We start from the raw sequence: 12,591 nt of genomic DNA on the forward strand, positions 1-12,591 counted from the left end.
CATGCGCGCGCGCATGAGGAGGAGCCTTGATTTGGGTCCTAGTTTTTTTTTTTTCTTCCTCCAACTGGTCCCAAAACTTGCGTTGAGGAGTGCAATTGGGTTTCACTACTAACAAATGGTCCACAGTCTGCACTGTAAAGGATGAGTCGGTGGGTGGGTATGCGGGTAGGCGGGGATGCAAGAGCTACACGTACGTATTTTTGGAAGCTATGTTTGCTGGGTACGATCTACGATGAAGTCATACCCGTACTCGACACGTACCTAGTTGACAGCGATGCATGCCAAACACTCTTTAAAAGAGTACATGCATACATTTATCATACATGCATTCTGTTATGAATAAGACATAGTTTAATTTAAATTAGTCTCCATATTCTTCTAGGATGTATATCCTATACGCTTGATATCCACCTCCTAAAACTTGCGGACATGAGTGTGGGTTTATCTCGATCGGCCCATCTTTGACTCAAAATTAAATAATTTTAAAAGATTGTTTGGACATTTACCTTAATTAAGAACATGATGTGTTTGTATACCCTAACTTTTTCAAATTTGCCGTTTACATATGTGCACCGTGCCCATTTCAATGCAACATAGATCTAAAGATATATTTGTATCTGTATCTGATAGAATGTGTGTGCGCTGATATTAAGATCTGTAATTAATAAGATATGAATTTATAATTTTTAATTGGGTACAAATAAACTATGGATATAAACAAAGTATTCAGATTCATATGCAGATAACCAGATATATGCATTAATCATTTTATTATTAACGATCTTAAATTATTAGATAGGACCAATTTTGATAATTCAGAAATTTAACCTTGGATTTTAAATTACGTTTGAACAACTTGATAGATTCTATTTTGAGAAGTTTTTTCTGTATTTAAACAATTATTGTATCACATGGTGTGTAAGTTTTTTAAAATTTATATGCTTTATATGTTTTTTTCTTATATATATTTGATTTTGACAGATATATGAGCTATTGATATTTCATATTGAATTATGTATGCGTTAATATCGAGATCTATAATCATAAATTCTTACAGATAAAATAAATGTCATATTGGATCTGTATATGATATGTGTCCACCCCTGACATGGAGGGCTGAGGTGTACTTGATGGTAAGTGTGGGTAGAAGCAACTGCAGCATGATCGCACGCGTGTAGATAAGGAATGGTGCTGATGTGGATAAGTTTGTGAGGGAACAACTTATAATTTGTGGCTTGCCATTTTGGAGAATGATTCTTTTGCTTTGAAATGCATGATGAGATCTATGGAAGAGTGTGAGCAATGATCCTTGAGATTGTTTGTGGTTTTGTCGTTTAGTATGCTAGATTTTTTGGTAGGTCCAAAATATTTTATATGTAATTAAGGGAATATGAAATATTTTATAAAATAAATACTTTATAAGTTTTTGCATTTTCGTGAATGTATATTATGCTATAAACATAACTAAAATGGGTTTAGAATCTTTATTTCATAAGATTGTTGTCGCTTGACTAGCTTGATCTTTTGTGTCCCGAATTTGAACCCCTTCCAATTTAGATCGATCTCCTCATCTTTGTAAATAAATAAATAGTCATTAACTGTTCCAATGGAGTCTTATATCAATTTAGAACAAGTTCCCTGATATATATTATAAAACCCCGTAATTTTGAAAATATTATGGTAAATAATATTAAATGAGTTTTATTATTGTTGATATTGTTCTGGGATGAATGAACATGATTGTAATCGATTAAGTATATGTGTGTGTGCACGCGCGCGCGTGTGTGTGTATGAGCATGAAAAATTGTTGGCTAAAATCAACTCCGGTTGGTCGACCGACCCTAGGAATCGGTCGACCGATAGGTGCACAGTTTGGGTTTTCGAGTCGGGTCAATTTGGGCTTGTTTGAACACATGTATATATATATATATATATATATATATATATATTCTAAACCCGACTTTTCTCCTCTTTTCTTCTGTATTTCCCACGTTGATCAACAGCCACCCTCCTCTCAAAACCCTAATTCATCAGTTTGAATGTTTTGGAGAGCTTTGAGAAGTAAAAAGACCAAGAGAAGACGAGGTCGGTGGTCTCTGTGAGGGAGGATCCTTGAGATTGTTTGTGGTTTTGTCGTTTAGTATACTAGATTTTTTGGTAGGTCCAAAATATTTTATATGTAATTAAGGGAATATGAAATATTTTATAAAATAAATACTTTATAAGTTTTTGCATTTTCGTGAATGTATATTATGCTATAAACATAACTAAAATGGGTTTAGAATCTTTATTTCATGAGATTGTTGTCGCTTGACTAGCTTGATCTTTTGTGTCCGGAATTTGAACCCCTTCCAATTTAGATCGATCTCCTCATCTTTGTAAATAAATAAATAGTCATTAACTGTTCCAATGGAGTCTAATATCAATTTATAACAAGTTCTCTGATATATATTGTAAAACCCCGTAATTTTGAAAATATTATGGTAAATAATATTAAATGAGTTTTATTATTGTTGATATTGTTCTGAGATGAATGAACATGATTGTAATCAATTAAGTATATAGTTATATATATATATATATATATATATATATTATATATATATATATTATATATTATATATATATATATATATATATATATTATATGTGTGTGTGTGTGTGTGTGTGTGTGTGTGTGTGTGTGTGTGTGTGTGTGTAAATGTGTATGAGCATGAAAAACTGTGCGACTGAAATCATTCTCTGGTTGGTCGACCGACCCTAGCAATCGGTCAACGATGGATACTGGTCGGTCGATCGACCTTAGGAATCGGTCGACCGATAGGTGCACAGTTTGGATTTTCGGTCGGCTCAATTTGGTCTTGTTTGAACACATGCATATATATATATATATATATATGATAAACCCAATTTTCTCCTCTTTTCTTCTGTAATTCCCACGTTGATCAGCAGCCACCCTCCTCTCAAACTCTAATTCATCAGTTTGAATCTTTGGAGAGCTTTGAGAAGCAAAAAGACCAAGAGGAAGGCGAGGTCGGCGGTCTCTGTGAGGGAGGATCGAGTTCTTTGCATGTGTGGGAGTTCAGCATGGAATTTTTGAGGCGAGTTTCATCTCCTCAAATCTCATCCCCGTTTTCTTGGTTTTTATCTGGATTTAAAAATCTATATTATGAGTAAAGATCACCCCTTTAATATGTATGACATAAAGATTTAATCTTTCTGATTTAAAAGGTTATGAAACGAATTTCTTTGATTTGGGTTTAAGATTTGAAGTAGATCTAACATGAGATTTTGTTAAAGTTTTTCATGATGATTTTAAACATAAACATGTTAGGGTTTTATAGATTTCCCCAAATCTTTATATTCGTGATTTTATGTAGCAAATTAAACTCTAATTATACTAAATCAAGTTTTATACATGGGTTCTTTTGAGAAATTTTGATTTTTGTTCATGATAGAGAAGAAAACCCCGAATTGTATTCTGCCACCAGCATCGGTCGACCGATCAAAGAAATCGGTCAACAGATTAGTCTGCATGAAACTAGAAAATTTCCTTTGGTCAGTCGACCGACCTAGGTAATTGGCCTACCGACCTAGGTAATCGGTCGACCGACCAAAGCTGATATGTGTGTGCAGGTTGTCGTCGTCGGTCGATCGATGGGTTATGTCGGTCGACCGATTTGAGTTGTTTTGCACAAGTTGTTTTACCACGTGTTTTTTATCACGAGCATGAAGTACGAGCTGTACGTCAACGCACGTACACGACCATGAGAGTGCACGTATTGGGTACAAACACGCACGAGCGTTTCGAGGTGTGTAATTTGATATTTTTTTGAGCTTGTCATGTTAGGGAATAACGTTTGTTTCATTTTACGATAATTTTGGATGCTTGAGTGGGGTTAGTTGGTGCACATAACGAGATGGTGGTTGACTATGAAAGTACCCTAGAGGGGGGTGAATAGGGTGAATGCTAATCTAATCTGATATTAATGCCAATTTAAAACTAATTAACAAATATCCTAGCAAAAATGATATGCAACAAGATATATATGCAAAAATAAGCAATATAAATAAGGGTGAAATAAACAAGATACAAATGTGATAGGGCAATATAAACAATGAGGAATACACAATGGCGATATAGAATGAGACAAATGATAAGCACAAATAATAACGCCAAGGCAAACTCAAACACACGAAAATGATCATGGAGTTCGGTCCTTCTGACCTACATCTCCGCTCCCCACTCTCAGGAAGAAATCCACTATCATAACCGGATTTTCGACGCTCACCCAAAAAATATTTACACCTCACAATATCGATTTTCAACGCTCACCGATCAACATTCACAATCACTCACAATGTAATCACACAACCTATAACCTCAAGTGTTGGCCTCTCACGTGTCACCTTCCTTAAGTGTTCGGAATTACTACTTCTCCCTAGGCTTTACTACCGACTCCACTCCTCTTAGAACCGACCATATTTTTCACCACATACTCTTCTCGGTGTACTTGTGTAATACAATGTGAACTTATAAATTAGGCTCAATATAAATAATTTGTTCTCTACAATGGATGTGAACTCTATGTAAGCTCACTCTCAAAGATACACTCCTCACAACCCAAATATACTCAATGTGATAATACTAGAAGCTTAATGGTTGTGTGTGTAAACAATGATAAATAACCAAAACTAATCTCAATATGAAAATCTAGCTTATAGAAATAATAATCAACAATAAATATAAATGAAGCTAGAAATTAAGTTTAGAAAAACTTCTCTAATGAACAAGAGTGAGGGATTGGAAGATTGAAAGCCCAAACTAAAATTATCTCCTCTTGTGAAACCTTCTTCACATAAACCCTCTTAAAAACAAATTTAAAACCAAACTTAAACACTTATAAACTTGTTTTGAAACTTTCTTAAACATCCATATGAAACAATGAAAGTTTAGGGCTTTTTATAGCCTCTTAAACCAACCAAAAACCCCAAAAACTCACAAAAACAAAAACTAGCCATTATAGGCTGAAAACATGTCATCAGTCAATTGATGAAGTCGATCGTTGATAGTTTTGGCAGATTCTGGAATTTTTGAGTAGCTGGCTTTATAAAATCAATTAAAAATAGCAAATCAACTTTAAAAATCATGAAAATTTGAGGTATGTTTTTAAACATGCAAATAAACATGTTAGAGAAAGAATTTATAAAATATCACTTCCTATTTATGATAAATAAATATTTGAATATGGATATTTTAGATTCTGAAAACTGCTGAAATACTTAATTTGGTAAAATCAATTCAGCATAGTAAACCAATTCCAAAAATTATAAACTTTTGATAAAAGTTTGTAAACATAATAATAAAACATGTTAGAAAAATAATTTATCAAATTTTATTTCCCATTTGTGATATATTATTTATTTTTTAAACCGTTCAAAACATGAAAATATATTTATATACGTGTTGTTAAGTTTTCATGTTTATGTGGCTAAACATATTGTTTACCAAAACCAAAAATGATAAATATAAAACATATATGTATGTACATAAATAAGTATATTTGTTTCATATTTATATAGAATTGAAAACTATAAAACCAAAACGTGTATGTGTGTATATGATTGAGCTTAAAGTATCTATACACATAGTATAAACCCTAAACTAATTTACCCAAGCTTGATTGATCTTCAATGAGCTTGACTTGGTTATGGATGAAGCTTGATCTTGAATATGACTTGATGTACAATGACTTCATACCGATATTCCGCCAACCTCCATTTGATGTGATCGTTTAGCTTAATTTCATCCAACCTCTGACAAATGTTTGTGTAGATTACCTAACAAAAAAAATACAAACACTTGACCCACGTTATTAGGAATTGTTTTTATCATCAAAACAATATTAGGAAGTAGGCTCATAAACATGAGACCTGACAAGGTTATCAGACTACACTCAGAGTGTGTTGGTTAGTGTACTGCAATGAGACCGCAGTAGACTACAATCTGTTATGCATCATTGTGTTACGGATTAAGCTGATACGCCTATACTTCGTAGGTATTCGAGTAAGATCGTGAACTGCAAAATATTGCGATGAGCCACAGAATATTGTGAGCTCCTATACCCCCACACCATTTTCTTTGTAGGGAATCATACGAAGTTATAAATTTGCTTCTGTGTTACCTACCTCGATGGTAGAGTATAAGGCTATGATTTATTATGTACTACGTATCCTAGACGAGATTTTTACAAAATATTTATTTTTGTTCCCACGCCAACTACCTGAGGGAAATGTGAGTTATTATGATACAATTTGTAATGGATGAGGCTTGGTAATGTATTGTTTTTTTTGTTAACTATTTTATTCATAGGATTTTGGAATTGATATTTAGCGATCCATAATTTGAGATATATGGTATATATATAAGGGTTTCCTTGTTTGGATTATTTTGTTTGACGTACTCATTCTCGTGTTGTAGGTTTCTAAATATTAATTCATCGTAGTTCAAGATGCAGGATTTATATATCTATATATGCTATAACTTGTATTTTTATATATCTAACCCCATTCCCCATGGGGGCGATGGAGATGTTCTCGCTAGCGCTTTGACGCTCATTGTTTCTATCGTTTTTAGACAACGAGTCAGGGGTTCGGAGAATCACAGGTTGATGGAGGCTCAGCATAATTCGTCGTCATTTATTATTAGTTAGTTAGTGCTCCACAGTAAACATTTATGATTTTATTTTCCTTATAGAGATGTATTTCATTTTGGAGGCTGATCGAGTGCATATATACTTTTCAGTTGATTCTTTTATATTAGAGATTCATTGTCTTTATTTTGGTTTATTGGATGTACTTTCCTTTCTTCTGATAGAACATGATTACATTTATTATTAGATCTTTTTTCTATATTGTGTTCCTTGTATTGTCATCTTTACTATATCTGCTTGTACCCTCACTTCTTGTATTTGATTCTCCTAGAGTGATATTATTGTGATGGTGAAACATGTTGATGCACAGTGTTGAGTGCACGGCATGTTTGACATTTTTGGTTTCACCTTGGACTGCAGCCTTGTGTGAAACCAAGGGTGTCATATATATATAGTGTGTGCGTGTGTGTGTGTGTGTGTTTTTTTTTCAAACATTATTTTTTTAATTTGATGTTCTTATAATATGATACATATTTTTATACTAGTTGAGATGCGCGTGCAATACACGTGGTTGAATATCATAATTATTTAAATTGATAAAAAATAAAAAAATAAAGTTTTTTATGTGATTGATCATCAACTCAATAATCTCTCTCTCTAATAAAATATTATCATTATTTCTTTCAACCAAGACTGTGGCCACGTGATCTACTATTTGTGAGTTATAAATATATTGATCTAGTATAACATCTTCGTTTATTGGTATCTTGAAGTCTTCAAAAGATGGGTGATCATTCAATTCGCAAAGGACCTTTGCATATGAATTTACTTGCAATATGCCCATTAAACTTTTAATTGTGGTTTGATTTTATTCACATTAACTTTTAGTTATAATTTCATTTATATTTATATTATCTAATATTCTCATTCAATTTTATAGCTTATTCTCCGTATTATAGAAGTAAAACTGAAAGTATGAAGAATTATTTTCTTGTGAAATTAGAGTAGGAAAATTATGATATATTTCGCCATGTGCTCTAAATATAATTTTTTTTTCTTTTGATGCAAAGCCCCTATCAAATCTTACCCCAAATAATGTGAATAAAAAATACTATTATGACTCACTTGCCTGGGGCAATTGTATTGTATATAGGATATATAACCCATCTGGAATATCCACATCTACTAAGAGGATTTTGTTGTTGTGAGAGAAAAATGTTAGAGGCTCGTACTCATACTTTTTATCTCTATAAAAGACATGATTATTTAGAGTGCATAACTTATATATCTTAAAGAACATACTGGTTCATGAAGTAATTTTCCTAATAATGATATTATTACAATGATATTACTATTTAGTATTAAATCAATTTTATTATATAAGATTATATGATCCTTTTAATAAATTATAAAATATATATATAGAAACCTCGATGCTTATGGGTAGTAGTTGGCTCCATAAAATAGGTTAACTTTTATATTATAATTTTCTATTGGTAGTATTGTTAGTAATATTATTATCTTTTCTCTTTATCTTATTATTCACGCTATTCTGATGTAAGTTCTTTTTTGCTAATCACTCAATTAGCTACATTTAGTTTTTATAATATCAGAGGTTAGAATATTCTCTTCTATTTAAAAAAGTATTGACATGATTTTCTTAAAAAATATATACATATAGTAGCAATAGTATGTACTTCAGTTTAACTCAAATATTGGCTTGAAACCATTTAGAGTGAGGTCCTTTCTATACTAGAATGGTGATATAGTGATTACATAATTCAAAAATCAAAGAAGAAATTTCTAAAAAGAAAAAGTAATTTAATATGTCAAATTAACAACTAATTTATAAAAAATATATAGATAGTGCAAATAGTTATAGAAAGTAAGATATACATCTTTAAGAAAATTTCATGGTGAGTGAACAACTACAATCATACTAATTTAAGCATAAATAATTATTATTTTAGTTACAATTTTGATACACGTAACTATGAAATAAATCTCAAGCAAAAAATAGGAATTGAGATTGTATTATCCTATAGGTAAATAAATAAACGTTAGTAGAGCTCCTCTTTATATTAAATTTAAAAGTAACAATTTAAATTATTAAGCACAAAATATTAGTTCATGTGATAAATTAAAGTAATCTATGGTCTATATACATATATAGTCAATCAATTAAATGTATTAAAATTATGATGATAATAGTCAAAATTATATGGTGAGTTCACATTAAGTATAATTTATAAAAAATAGTACATTAAAGTTAAAATCATTTTACCACTATATAGATTGTCTAAAAAATTGCATATATAAATTATACTGCCTAGGAATAGTGATGTAGATACTTGACTATAGCCTAATATATCTTAAGAATGACTTACTCTTTAATATTATTATTAATTATTGCATCTATACATTACACTAAAAACACAATAAAAATTTAAAAAACTACAAAAGAAACACCCTCAAAAGTTTTAAAAATTATAAATAAAAACACCCTAAATTTTTGTCATTTATTAATACAAAAAACTATTAAACATTACATTAAAATCAATGAATTATAAAAATTATTAAAAAATAGACTTTGGAGGGGTAATTTATAATGTACTAAACTTTAAGGGTGCCTTTTTTGTAAATTTCAGATTTAATAGATTTTCAATTAGTTATGTTCTTTACAAAAAAGTTATGGGTAATATTGACCATGAAATTTTTGTCCTAAACCTATACTTTTAAAGGGAGTATAATATTTATTTATAATTTTTTAATTTTCTAAGGGTTATTAGTAATTTGTATATTTATTTTAGTGTTTATAAGTTATATATTATCATGATGTTTTTTTTTAAATTGTGAATTCTAGGGGGTTTTTATAAGTTTTTAAACTTATAGGCATTTTCTACAGATTGTAAGTTGTTTATAGACTATTTATAATTCCTATGTTTTTATTTTACTAATAAGTTTAAAATTCTTAGGGTATTTTTTGTAAAATTTAAAATTTGGGTGTTTGTTTGTAATTTTTGAAACTCTAAGAGTGTTTTCTATAAATTATAAATTATGTAGGAAATATTTGTAATTCATATATTTTCAATGTATTGCTAGGTCAGAACTTATCATTATTTTTGTAAATTTTATAATTTTAAGGGTTTTATTTTACAATTTGTAAAAAGTTTAGAATGTTTATTGTAAATTTTATAATTTTTTGGGGGTTATTTGTGCTATTTGTAGGTTTTTAGTGTGTATATATGCTTGGAATTTTTAAGGTGTTTTTTACAAATTTAAATTTTTAGGGGTGTTCTTGTAATTTTCAAAACTTACAAGATACTTTCTCTTTTGTCAAAAAATTCTCTTTAGTCAAAAAACTTTCAGTTACTAGCTAGCATATGTTATTTAGATTTCTCACTGAATTTAAATAAGTTAAATTTATAATTTTCAAGATGTTTTAATAAAATTTTAAATTTGTAGGATTGTTTTTACAATTTAAAAAACTTGAAGGATATTTTTTACAAAGTCCAAAAAAATTTAGGTGCTGGCTAGCATATGTTATTTAGATTTTTCTGCGAACTGAAATAAGTAAAGGATTTAAATTATATCAAACTATCTCTTTTATCTAATAACATGTTAAATCCATTATGAATAGGATAAATCATTTAATTACCAATTCAAAGAATATAAGATAATTAGAATAGATTAGAATTACAATGTAATATTAAAAAAAAATTAAGGGTAATATTGACCATGGAAAGATTTTTCCGAACTCGTACTTTTAAAGGGAGTGTGATATGATGGGTTGAGTAGGCTATTATTTTCAAAATATTGATTAAAAATCAAAAAATTCATTGAATGTAATGTAATGCACATTTTCAATAGAATTACATAATGTAAAAAAAATCCATGAATAATTAACTTTATAGCAAAAAACTTAGTGAGTTGCATAATGCAGATTAATGAAAGCTCGTCTATTACTTCCTAAGAAACACAGCACACATTCTGCTTTATTTTATTTTTTATATATATCCCGTATTTCAAGGAGCCAAACAATTGCTCATGATTTATTTCCAGATGCTGCCAGTTATCGAGAAGCCCAGCGCGAAAGGTGAGAGTGTATCACTTGGTTTTTTGGGTAGAGAATCATCCTCAATATTCACAATCAATTATTCCCCTAGCATGCGACTATGTACATGCATACATATGCATGTATATATTGTATAACTATAGTTTTCTTCGTTATATCTTAGTAAGAGTGATTCCACGTGTCATGCCCGTCTGCCATAGATTGCAAATATTCCTTGATCGAGTGCATAATTGATCAGCTCCGCAGGTGCACTCGAACCCCATCATGCCTCTCACTTGACACTTGTGTGTCGATCGGGTGCCTCTCTCTCTCTCTCTCTCTCTCTCTCTCTCTCTCTCTCTCTCTCTCTCTTTCTCTCTCTCTCTCTGGGGGAAATCATTGGATGACTTTCAAGCAGCCAACCCACAATTCAGGACATGCTGCCAGTGAGCAATGGCAGTTGAAAGCAGCCAGTGACCTTGGTGTTAGGGTTAACTGCGGATAGACCTTCTGTAGTATCGCCCAATTGCAAATAGTCTTCTAGTACATGTATTATTTACCCGAGTATGGATATGCTTCTTGAGTGAATTTTTTGACTCTTAAAAGAGTCAAATTTGTTGGGAATCTCAGAACTCAGATGGTTAATAAATTCCAATATGACTCCAGAGATCTTGGGTTCGATTCCTCTGTCAAAAAAAAAGTCAAAGTTGTTCGCTCAAGAGGTCTGTCCGTACCAATAAAACTACAATGTGTTTATCCACGATTGAGCTATATTACCGGGGTTCTGTCGTTAAACGCATTCTAAATAGAATATGGATCTGTTAGAACACCCTTAACCCAATTACTGTGAGATCTCCATACTCTCTCCACAATATTGTTCTCTAAACGACTCAAAATATTCACTCCACTTGTGGAACGTTTTAGTAGAATTTGTACTCTCTTAGACATGGGTTGTGATCAAATTAGCTCAAACAGCTAGTGAGTCTCACCTATTAAAATTTTTCTAAAAGATGTATGAAAACTTAAAAAGAAAAAAGAGTATCATATAAATTATTTGTACCAATTAAGAGTGACAGCTAGTGAGTCTCACCCATAAATTATTTGTACTTTTCTTTCAATCTATTGTACTGCAGTACAAATTCAAACGAGAGGGTCCAAAACAAGTACCATAGCATCCCTAAAATTAACGCTATTATTGCATCATCTACTTCTAGGCATGACATCAACAAAGCATATCAGCTTGTGATTTTGATTAAGTTCCACAATCCACATAAACTAATCCCTGCATAAACACTTAAAATGTGAGTTTATCATCATCAGGGCCCAAAGTTTCAGCCTTCAGTTTCCAAGAGATTCATCCCCTTTCACGCTCTCCGATGCTGTCACTCATACGTGGACATGTAAACATATGGAGGCCATCATGTCCCCTCTGCTCAAAACTATTGGTTTCTCTCCAAGCTTAATTTGGATTATCTAATAAACCCACATTTTGCTCCCCTCATATTATTATCTGATGAGGACATCCAGGCACGTGCACGGGACTTTCGCCGTGTTTATCAGCGTAGGAGACGACGTATTCCAGCCGCACATCAGATCGCAGGGATATGGTTCTGATATTTAGATTTTTTAGTTATTTTTCAGTTTAGTAGTTGGTTTTAGATCAGAATTGTTATTAGTTATGTAGTTTGTTATTGGATAAGATTTAGAGAGATTTGATTGAGTTTTTAAATTCTGTAATATTCTCTATATAAACAGTTGTAATCAGAATTAAAAAATCAATGAAAATTATTGAAATTTAGTTGCAATTACCTGTGGCTTGAACGTGTGAAACGTGGGTGTGAAACCCTAGATCGTCGCTCCCTCTTCCTGTTCAAGCAGCCGCCG

The sequence above is a fragment of the Asparagus officinalis genome, chromosome 2, assembly GCF_001876935.1.
Source record: "Asparagus officinalis chromosome 2, Aspof.V1, whole genome shotgun sequence".
NCBI lineage: Eukaryota > Viridiplantae > Streptophyta > Magnoliopsida > Asparagales > Asparagaceae > Asparagus > Asparagus officinalis.